The sequence below is a fragment of the Parasteatoda tepidariorum genome, chromosome 1 (genome assembly GCF_982258835.1).
Source record: "Parasteatoda tepidariorum strain Cologne lab strain chromosome 1, Ptep-v5.0, whole genome shotgun sequence".
Taxonomy (NCBI): domain Eukaryota; kingdom Metazoa; phylum Arthropoda; class Arachnida; order Araneae; family Theridiidae; genus Parasteatoda; species Parasteatoda tepidariorum.
Window position 1 is genome coordinate 136,683,101 of NC_141755.1, and position 11,883 is coordinate 136,694,983.

The 11,883-nt window shown below is 28.9% G+C and overlaps 1 pseudogene across 1 annotated transcript; it reads right to left on the minus strand.

Annotated features, from left to right (window-relative positions):
- Window positions 1-10,618: 10,618 nt before the first annotated feature.
- On the minus strand, window positions 10,619-11,162 carry LOC147817059 (large ribosomal subunit protein uL10 pseudogene; annotated as a pseudogene). The gene has a single exon (XR_015430085.1). The product of XR_015430085.1 is annotated as a large ribosomal subunit protein uL10 pseudogene (transcript).
- Window positions 11,163-11,883: the final 721 nt, after the last annotated feature.

Consider the following 11,883-nt stretch of genomic DNA (forward strand, 5'->3'; position numbering starts at 1 on the left):
CTTCTGTTGACATCTAGCACATGTACAAAAGCAGTTGATCCGAATATTCGAAACTTGTCGATTTTCGTCTTGCATCCGAATCTTACTTCGAATGGAGATTTTCCTGTGATTTTACTTGGTCCGGTTCGATTAAGAATGTGGACCACTGTCAAGGCTGTTCCTGCCCATAAGAATTGTGGTAGGCCTGTATCCTTGAGCATAGTACGAACTGAGTCCATTATTGTGCGGTTTTCTCTTTCAACTGCACCATTTTTACTAAGTTTACTCATACCTGTAGTAGTTGTTGAAGGTTGAGATTGTCTCGCCATCTGGTACCTTGCCCCCTTCCTCCATTTTTTTCTCCGTTCTCACGGTGTTTTGCACCGCTTGTTACAAAAGCTATTGTAGCATCTTCTTTCATGCATACACTTTGCCTTTGAAGGCTCATCTTTATTCGTTCCATCAGTCTCTCAGGTGACTTTTCAGCTCTTATCATTGAGTCCCAGAAATAGCGTGAGGCTCACTGATAGAAAGCTCGATTTATAACAATGGTGTACACTTTAGAACTAAGTAACATTACTTCGCCAAAAACGCCTTTTTCTTGGTTAAAAATGTAGGATAAATTTTATTTGATCAACTAAAAAAACTACTACATTTCCAGTAATAGTGTACACCACTATTTCTTTTAAAATTTCAAAACAACGTGTCTATTCATAAGGTTTTTAAGCAAAAAAGGCCTGGACTAGATGTTTTTGTAGAAAAGCCTCTATTAGTCTTGTTTCTAGTTGTAAAATATATAGCGTCGAAAAGCATTTACGCACTCCATCAAGTAAAATGTCGCTACTCTCAGGCAAATAAATTTAGTCAGACATCTATTAGTCTTTCTACTAATTTACTTATTAAGACTAATTTAAGGAAACCACTCTGTTCTATCGATTATATGTTACGAGTTTCAAACAAGATCACCAATTTTTAGGTCTGGTTCAGATAAGTGTGTGAAAATAATATAGTGAATATCGTCGTCATGTCTAAGAGAAATATTTTTGCATCACTCTATGTCTAGTTCCTTTATGCTTAGTAGTACATTGCATTCATTAAAAGGTTGCAATAGTCTCTTTAAAATGTATATATTTTCAACTGTGGAATCTTTTCTTAAAATTTGAGTAAATTTTATCGACAAATTGTATTTAGAAGACCTTTCAAGTTTGGCTGCAAACATTTCTTGTTAACGCCAGAGACTTCTTTAGAAATAATTAAATTTCCAAGTTTTTGCGTTCGATGTGCTTTGCAAAATTGGCTGTATTATTTATTCCCTCATGACTTCAGGTTTTTTATTAATCTTGCAGGCACTTATATGGTGTGGCTTGTGGAAGGCATAACAGGAAGTTTTTCAGTAACTTCTTCAAAGGTACTATATTGTTTCATTAAATGCAATTGTGTTACGAAATAGTGGCCAGTTTACTTGAGATTGCTTTATTAATATGGGTGCATAAGTCATTTTATTCAACATGTGAGAAATTCATTTTACATAATTTTTTTTGGCGTGTTATCGACAAAATCATCCTTTTTTGTGACTTAAAATTTACATATGTAACATGTACATAAATGTTTAAGGCTATTTTAATTTATATCCCATCTTTCAATTTACGTATCCACAAAACTTGAAATTAAAAAAGCATAAGGTTTTAGATGCGAACATATTTCAGTTTTAAATTATTTTTTATTTTAAGTGTAAATAAATATGTATTTTTACAGATTTATAAACTCATTCTTTGCCCTTGGAGAGTGATATAGTACCATAATTTTCTGTTTGAAAAATTCATTATTTATCTATTATCCATTTGTGTCCAGTACTTCTCTTAAGAATTAAATACAAGTTTGCTTTATGAGTGACGACAATTTGAATTTCAGACAAATTGATAAAAAAAATATTACGCTGTTCTATTTCAATTACTGGCGAATGAGCAAAAAGATATGTGAAAGCTATTTGAGGGTTGTTGAGCGATAGTGAGCAGAGTGCGGTAAATATCTATTAATACCATAAAATAACTACAATTATAATTAAATAATGCACATATCTTATCTAATCATGTTTAGGTGTAATAGCTTTCTCTCTCTATATATTTTTAACATTAGAAACATTCTTTTTTAATATATCTTGCATATTATGTGATCCAAGAAGAAAAAATAATTTTAGTCCATTTTAACAGCATCTAGTATAAACTTTATATCATCGCTAACGGTAAATTTAAAATAGACGTCAAAATTATAGAAAAATTACATTAATTGTTTTTGTAATGGAAGACTTGAAAAACAAACTTGAAAAATTACCTTAATTTCTTAATTCATTGTAGGTGCACGAAACTTTATCTTTTATTCATATCTTTAAAAAAATATTTTTTCCTCCCACAACCAAATTGTAAAAATTCTTATTAATTTAATTTTATTTTCAAGAAATCCTTAAAAAGTTAGCTTTTACTGAGCACGAATTATATGACTTGCATATAAATATCAGTTATTCGACACAATTGATAGATACTTTTGGCGAATAACCGACTTTTTCAACTCTAAACACAAATTAATGACTGAGAAAAAATTTAATAAATTGCTCGAATCCAATCCTATTTCTAAATGTAGTACTTAACTACCTGTTAATCGAAATTCTGTTGTCAATTTCTCTTCTGTTCCATTAAATAATAACCCACTTAATGCTCTTCAATGTAATGAATTTGTTCTACCCTCCCGACCCTCAAAGTTTGTCTCTCCAATTAAGTGAACTTTTAAATTTAGTGTTCTCAGTACCGTTAAAAAAGAATCAATAATTGTTAATACTGTACATTTAATTTCTCGACCTTCTACCAATAATTTTAGCACAACTGCTCTTTCTGCTTTAAAATCTCTAAAATCCAACTCAGACAGTGCTATTATTAATGAGGATAAATGGAATTAAATTGTAGTTCTAGACAAACTTAGATATCTACAAGAATCTTTATAATTAATTTATAATTTCTCATATAGAATGTTACACAAATATTCGACTGTTCATGAGGTTAAGAAAATTATATCTGCAATCAGAACTCCTGCAATTATTCCTAATCATCTGAAATATTCTATTAAATATAATTATTCACTGTACTTGATTTCACTTTTTACCTTAAATTAAAACGATGAAGTTTCTTTTCAATACATTTTGTTCCAATACTCGTACCACATCTTAAAAATTAGCTAAGCATATCGTTTCAACTTTCCTGTTTGAATTAGAATAGTGTCAAAAAACTGATTTAATTTTGCTAATGAACTTCGTAAGTTTAAACCTAGGGAAAACATAATGATCTCTTTTGATGTAAAATGTTTTTTACTAATATTTCTCTAAACGGTGCCCTTAATTGCCAGAAAAACAAAAATTACAAGAGTTCCAGTTTTTTCCTAGTTGAAATCGACGTAATTAGTCCACATTCCCATTATTTTATTTAAAGTATTTCACTTTCTATTTTTAATAGTATCAGCATATGGTCCAGGACATAGTCTAAGTAATTACACTTCCCTTTTTATAGACTATATGTTGACGACTGTTTCACATTAATGGACAATACTGGCAGGATCACATTGATTTCCCCTTCTCAAAACCTCCTGAACAAAAGATAATTGCTTTACTCTCACCTGCTGCTTAAATTTGTTATAGTAGTTACTTCTTAGTAAAAAGCTGCTTTACCGCAGAGCTATCTTGTTGACCGTGATTTTCCTTCTAATATTATAGATTCAATTTACAGAACATAAATCACGCCATTCAATAAACTGTTTAATTTAAACTTTATGAAGTCGATGGTTTTAATTTATCCAAAAATCAGTCACCGAATTTCTAAGATTTTGAGTAAATTTTAATTTAAAGTTGTTTTCTAGGCCGTATTAATATTATAGTTACGATATTTATCTAATTTTTTGTCAGTGTAATCTTGCGTATAATCATAATTATGCATAATGCCCTTAAATTTTGACGTAAAGAACATGAAAAATGTGACAAAATCGGGACAGTAAAGAATCTTTTATTCCAGTAATTTATTCCAGTCAGCTGGAAGTCTAATCATAGGTTAGAGTTTTTTGTTGTTAAAATTATTCCACACTGCTCCTTCATCTACCAACCTTTATTTCTAGAAATCTTTCCACATTTTGAATAATTCTAAAAATTTAGTTAATCATCTTTTTAGTATCTCACACTTTTTAACAATTTGGAAATTTATCCTTATTTTATTTTCGGCACTCTTGGGTTCCCTATTAAACCCCTCTCACATGTTTATTAAAGCTTTTCTTCCTTTTTATCTATCTTGCTCCTCAGTTTTTGTAGGGAAACCACTTCGTACGTGATCGTCTCTTTACTTCTTCCTGTCATTTTTGTCATTAGACACTAAGGAAGGACTTTGTTTAGAAAACTGAAACTATAGAAAGTCCATATTCGTAATTTACTTTTGATTCATTCAGTTTTTTTTGTTGCTTTAATCAGCAAAGAAAAATGTTCTCCTTTAGGATAAAAATTGAATTATTACTAAAGATTTGACAAAAAACTCGGTAAATAAAACTCAATATAAAAATTATGAGCATAAAACTTTTCTAGAGAATAAAAATTTCTCACATATGAAATAATTCTATATGAGTAAATATTACTGATACTTATTGTATCGAGTAATTTTTATATTGAATTTATATCTAAAGGAAGTTTCGGAAGGAAATTATAATGTGCATTTATTATATTAGTTAAAATATGCCATTATTAAGTTACATTCTTTGTGTGTCATATTTTAATATACAGAATACATCGAACCTAATATAAAATAAAAGTCTAGATAAAGCACTGGCATCCACTCGTCAATATTAACTTCAAAAACTCGTAATTTTGGATCAACGCTCTGCTTAATTTGTATTTTTATTTATTTAAGCTTGCTGCAAACAAGGAACCGTCTAAGCTTTTATGTTGGTTACCGCTTGTCACAACCAAATTTCATTCACAGCATCTGAGAAGTTTCCAGATTATATATATCCACTTTTTACTCTTTAAAACTGTGAAATAAACAATAAAGTTTTACTTTATCAGCTCTGGGATATTGGTTATTATAATTTATATCAATTACTGCTTTTTCTTGTTCCACTCAATATGTAGAAAAGGGATATTAGAGTCAACTTATCATATAATGCTAGAGCATTAATAAAAAAAAACTGAAATTAATAAAAAAAAAGAAACATTAAATTTATTGATTTGTTGTTTTTTGTTTATTTGTTGTTGTTTATTTGTTGACAGGCTTGATCTGATTTTTTCAACCAGAATAATTTTTTTTTTCTTTTTAGCCTCAAGTAGTTATAATTAATACTATATACATATGTTGTTTTCGTTTAATAAAAATACTTTTGTTTTATCTTATGTTGTTTGAAATTTATTGTGGAACCTAAAGTGGCTATACTAATGGCCAGTCACTACGCTAAAAAGTTATTATGATTTTTTTTAAATTAATGAATCCAGTCCTATTGTTTTGAAAGAAATTGAAAGGAATGTAGGGCCACCGAGAAAAGACTCAAGACCAGGATAATATCAGCCAAAGAGTTTGTTTCTCCTATTTGAATCGTTTACAGAAAAAATAAAAAGTACAAGTTTCAGCAGTAAGGAAAGATATTTGCTTAAAATTTTCTGTATAATTTTAAAGTTTCATTTGACATAATATTAGCTGATATGCATGTTAGTTGAAAATGTCTAATGCATATCATTTTCATGTTAGAATATCCACTAGATTCCTATAACATATTTTCACTTAACATATTTAGAACATATTTTCACTTAATTACTCTAGGATGTAGATCCGTAAGATTGAACTACACCTTTTGGCCAGTCGGTTTCTATGGAATTGAAAAACTGTCAATTCAGGTGATGGAACATAAAGTCTATGCCATACTAATCATACATTATAGTGCATAATACACCCCTAGAAATAAAGCACATTGTCCCAAATCTAAAAGTATTCGCTTTAAAAGTTTCAGTCAAATATTTCAGTTTTCTATTCTACTTTAAGGGTTAACAAAGATATCGTAATTTCAGATTTCCCTTAAAAATATCACTAAATTCCGTATTTTTCAGACTTATTTCATTAATTTTATATTATTTTATAACCAGCGTTGAACATCCAATCCGATTCTGGGTTTACGACTACAAATGATCAACTCTGTATCCTTGTAATTCTGATTCCAATCCAGAAGACAAGGAACCCCCAGAGGTATTGATTTGAACTTAAAGGACTTTGTGACCCCGACAGATTTAACTTACACCAGTCACCATTTAATACATGGGGGTAATATTCAGTAACAAAGAACTCATGCATATCTATAATTGTTTTTTCTTCTCATTTTTCTAGCATCATTTACGTCAAATAAATTGAATTGAATTGAATGTTGGGTTTAATGGCACAAAGTCCACAGAAGTTACGTCAAATAAAGTCATCTATTTAAACTTTTACGTAATGAAGTGTTTTCTTTTTGTTTTAACTTAGGAATTTCATTTTAAACTGATTTATAATCTTAATTGAATTTTTTAATCTAGACGTTATTACTGTCATTATTAGTCACTTTCAATTACAATTCCTGGTTGGTGGATAACTACTAATTTTGCCATTAAAGAGTTTTGGAATGGTAATAACTTTGTTCCCATATAAAACACCACCTAGGCCATCTCATTCTATCTCAGAGTTTAATCAGTGATCTTTTCAAATCACTACTGGAATCTTATAGATTGCTTTCTAGAGTAGCAAAGTTCCATCTAAAGTTCCATTGAAACACTACTACTACGAATGACAGTAATGTAGATCTATTCCAGAAGTGCTTCGAATCCTTCACAAAAACTAGTTATTTTCAATGGTTCAGTGGACTTGAAGAAATTTTAACACTTTATTAAAATAAAAAGGAATTAGAACATTATGAAAATCTTAACACAGCTTTTGAAGTAATATATATATATATATATATATATATGTATAAAACTAATATTCTCGTTGCTTGCCCTCTTCAACTGTCATCCAAATATTTCTCTACATGAGGTCTGCTTCATTTTACATTTTTACCTTTATTTGTTCTAAAACCTTATCCTCCCTTTTCTCATAAACATCCGAACTTCTTCTTAGATCTTTTCTATCCTTATTTCTTGCTATCTCTGATCCCCCTAGTATTGTCTACTCTTTGCTTTAAATTAATCAATAGCCTAAGAACTACTTCAAATTCCTTACATCTGACTGACAAGCGAAGAATACGCATCTTTTCTGGGGAATTTTTCTGAATTGAAGAGTTAGTTTGCGTCATTTAGAAATCACGAATCGTATGCATAAATGTGATTTGAATGAATGGCAACAAGCTTAATAATGTCCTAACATAATAACCTACTACCCGAAATCAAACTATATTTAAATTCTTAATTGATGTTACTCAAAAAACTTATGTCTGTACAAATATATAACTTATGCCATCATACCATAATAGAACTATATACAAATAAAAAATCTCACTAACGTTATGTGGTATTTCGTTTAGTATATATATTTTTAAAATCTTTGCCAAACAATTTTGTTTTGGATGTTTATTCTAATTCTGCCTTTCACTAGAAATTTTGGTGAAAAATGTTTTTGTTTTTAATGTTTAAGAATGTTAATTAATGTCTAGCTGTGTAACTTATGTCATGAATTCATTATTTCGAAATCAAGAATATTTTCTTCACTTTTTTCTTATAATTCCAACAACTGGTTTTTAAATATCTTCATTTTCACTCACATTAACCATCCAGATTATTAAATTTTTCTTCCTGATCTTCCAGTTTAGATAACAAGATTTTCCAACCACGTCAATACAGTAACATTTCATTTTACATTTCGCCAATTTTACATTTCGCACTTCCATATTATCAGGCTACTTTGGTGTTTTGCCCCCAACATCAAATTTTTTTCGATGTCTTTTCATGTAATTTATTCATTTAATTAAAAAATTAACAAAAAAAACATATACGTCAAAAGAAAGATATTTTATCACTCCTTGGTAAAATGGCGAATTATTATACCTTTCATTTTGCTTACACACATTTTTTTCTAAATTATGTTTTTAAAAAAAATTCTTTCGGATTTACAGTTTGCTAGGTATATCACAAGATATATCTTAAAAGTTGTGTTTAACTTAAAGGTTAAATGTGACAACTTATGGGAGAAATCGGGTGTAGAATACAAATAAGAAATTATTACGATTGTTTCAATCTTTTATTTAGGTAACTAAAACATTATTCCGCATTGACGCAAGAAGTTTTTCGCACTCTATTTTAGCAAAAAAAATTTTTTTTGATTTTTAACATGCTTTTTTAAACTGGATCAATTTCTGTAATTTATCCATGAAATATTTCATTTTTACTGCGAAAAGCAATACCTTCTTTTAATCTATAAATTTCAGAGACAAACAATTTTTTTTTCAATCACTCACGTCAATACTTTGAAGTTCTTTGTTTCATCCGATCTTTTCCATTGAATCAGTACTTACATTATCAAATATTCTCGAAACTACTCTTTTACAATGTTTAAAAATTATTGTAGCATCAATAAATTACTTATTAAGAAAGTAATTTGTCTAAAACGAGACGTAATTCAATGCGAATTTCTTGTTTGAATATGAAAACACAACTATTTTAAAACTAGAAGTGTCTTCTAAGAACATGCAACTGCCCCCCCCCCCCTGTTTTTAAAAAAAAAAAAATTTGTTTCTATTTTTGCTCTTCGTTTTTCATCTCCTCTCATCTATTTCCTATTCACATTACTAATATCAATACAACCAAATTTTTCTTTAAGTTCTTGTTAAAAAAGTTTTTATCTGAAATTAAGATTTTGCTATTAAAATACACCATGAACCAGTGATGATAAAGGGGCATTTAAGACCTTGACTCATCTATTTAAAAACTGCAAAGAAAAGCTATTATTTAATTACGGGAAGGCGTCAGAGGTTTTCCTTGTTCAGGCAAGGATTGGTTTATCATTGAAATGAAAATATTAATTTTTTTTCAATTTCTAATTCAAACTTCATCAAGTCGATTGTTTTATTTTACCCGAGAATCTGTTCAGCGAATTTCTGATTTTGAGTCAATTTTGATTTAAAATTGTTCTTTAGCCCGTAAACAAATAAATTATAGTTTATTTAGGATATTTTTAAAATTTTTTTGTCAGTGTAGTCTTGCGTATAAGTATACTCTTAAATTTCGATGTAAGGAACATGAAAAATGTGACAAAATCGGGATATTAAACAATCTTTCACATCTCATTAAATAGTTGGAAGTCTAATCATTGGTTAGAGTTTTCTGTTGTTAAAATCATTCAACTTTGTTCTTCATCTACCAACCTTTACTTCTAGAAATCTTTACATATTTTGAATAATTCTAATAGTTTAGTTAATGATTTTTCTAGTATCTCATTATCTAGAAATTTATCCTACTAATCTTTGGTTCCTTGGGGTTCCCGGTTAAGCACCTCACGCATGCTTATTAACGCCTTTCTTTTTTTTTTCTTGCACCTCAGTTTTCGTGGGGAAACAACTTCGTACGCGATTGTCTCTTCACTTTTTCCTGCATTTTCGTCATTAGACACTGAATAAGGATTTTGTTTAGAAAACTGAAACTATAGTATATCCCCAGTTGTACTTTACTTTTGTATTATTCAGGTTTATTAGGTTTTATTTTATTTTATTAGGTTTTTTTTGTTGTCTTGTTTTGTCTTACATAGAACAATGTCCTTTTTTAGGATACAAATTTACGTATTTCTAAAGATTCAACAAAAATTGAGTAAAAAATTCTGATTATAAACTTTTCCAGAGAATGAAAATTTCTCATATACGAAGTAATTCTATATGAGTCAATATTGCTGATACTTATCGTATCGAGTAATTTCTATATTGATTGAATATCTAAAAGGTCATTTTGATAAAAAAAATTGCAATGTACATTTATTATATTAGTTAAAAAATAAGCCATTATTAAGGTACATTCTCTGTCTGTCATATTTTAATGCACAGAATGCATCGAACCCAATATAAAATAAAAGTTTAGGCAAAGCACTGTCATCCACTCGTGAACTCTATATACTCATAATTTTGGATCAATGCTCTGCTTAATCTGTATTTTTATTTATTTAAGCTTGCTGCATTCAAGGAACTGTCTAAGCTTTTAAGTTACCGCTTGTCGCAACAAAACTTCATCCACAGCGTCTGAAAAGTTTCCAGATTATATATATATATATATATATATATATATATATATATATATATATATATATATATATATATATATATATATATATATATATATATATATATATATATATATATATATATATATATATATGTAATGTTAAAACAATTATATATTAAATATAATCCTTAAATAAAGCAATTATCCAACGCGCAAACGTTTAAAAACCTTTATCACAAGAAAGTAATAATATTGATCTAATTATCTCAAAAAATGTGATGATGTGGCTTTAGTAGCTTGGGAAATTGATCAGTCCCACGCTACTGAGACCTATTAACATTTAAATATATTGTCCAGAAAGATATAAAAACCCTCTTTCCAAGGTCAAATGTGCTTTTTATCTTTCTTCCAGTTTCATTAAAAAAATTAGTCAAAGAGTCCAAATCCCATGTCGTCATCTTCTGACTCTGATTCTTCTTTCTTAGCCTCCTCTTTAGGTTTAGAATCACCAGCTGCTGGAGCAGCTGCAGATGTGGCAGCCACAGCAGATGCAAACTTAGATGGGTCTTTCAAAAATTCTTTAGACATTTCTGCAGCTTCAAATGTAATATCAGTTTCAACAGCAATTGCAATAAGATTCTTCAAGCCATTCACAATAGAATGAGGAGCAGATGCTAATGTTGGATATCCTATCTCCAATGACACTGAAGCAACATTCATAACACCCTCCATGAATTTAGCTCTAAGATCTTCACTGGTTATGTCCAAAATTTCTGGAGAAAATACAGTGCCGGAATCATATACTTGACGTATTTTTAATCCATAAGTGAAGGGAGAAACGTTTAACATGTTAAGCAAAGTTGCTTCAGAAGCTCCGACTTTATCATCTTTCTTAATTAAATGAATTTCATTCAAGATTTCAATTGTTATATTATGTAATGTTAAAACAATTATATATTAAATATAATCCTTAAATAAAGCATTTATCCAACGCGCAAACGTTTAAAAACCTTTATCACAAGAAAGTAATAATATTGATCTAATTATCTCAAAAAATGTGATGATATTATCATATATTCTGATAATTATTTAGAACATTTAGATCATTTAGAGAAAATTTTTAAAATATGTGAAACTGAAAATTTAAAACTTAAATTTTCAAAATGTCAATTTGCTAAAACTAAAATAAAATTTTTAGGATATGAAATAGAAAAAGGTCAATATTCACCTGCAAATGCTAATATTGAAACTATTAGACAGTTAAAACCTCCAAAAAATGTTAAAGAGCTACAACGATTTCTTGGTAGTATTAATGTATACCATAAATTTATTAAGAATTATGCAGAACTCAGATTGCCACTTAATAATCTTCTTAAGAAAAACGTTAAATGGAATTGGACAGTAGAATGCAATACCTCATTTAATCAATTAAAATCGTCTTTAATTTCTAAACCTGTTTTAACTTTGTATAATCCTAATTATCCATGTCATTTGTTTGTTGATGCCTCAAAAGAAGCAATTGCTGCTGTTTTAAAACAAAAACATCCCGATGGCTCAATGCATCCAATAGCTTTTCACTCTAGATGTTTATCTCAACATGAAAGAAATTATTCTATAACTGAATTGGAATGTTTAGCTATTATTAATGCTTTAGATAAATATCATTG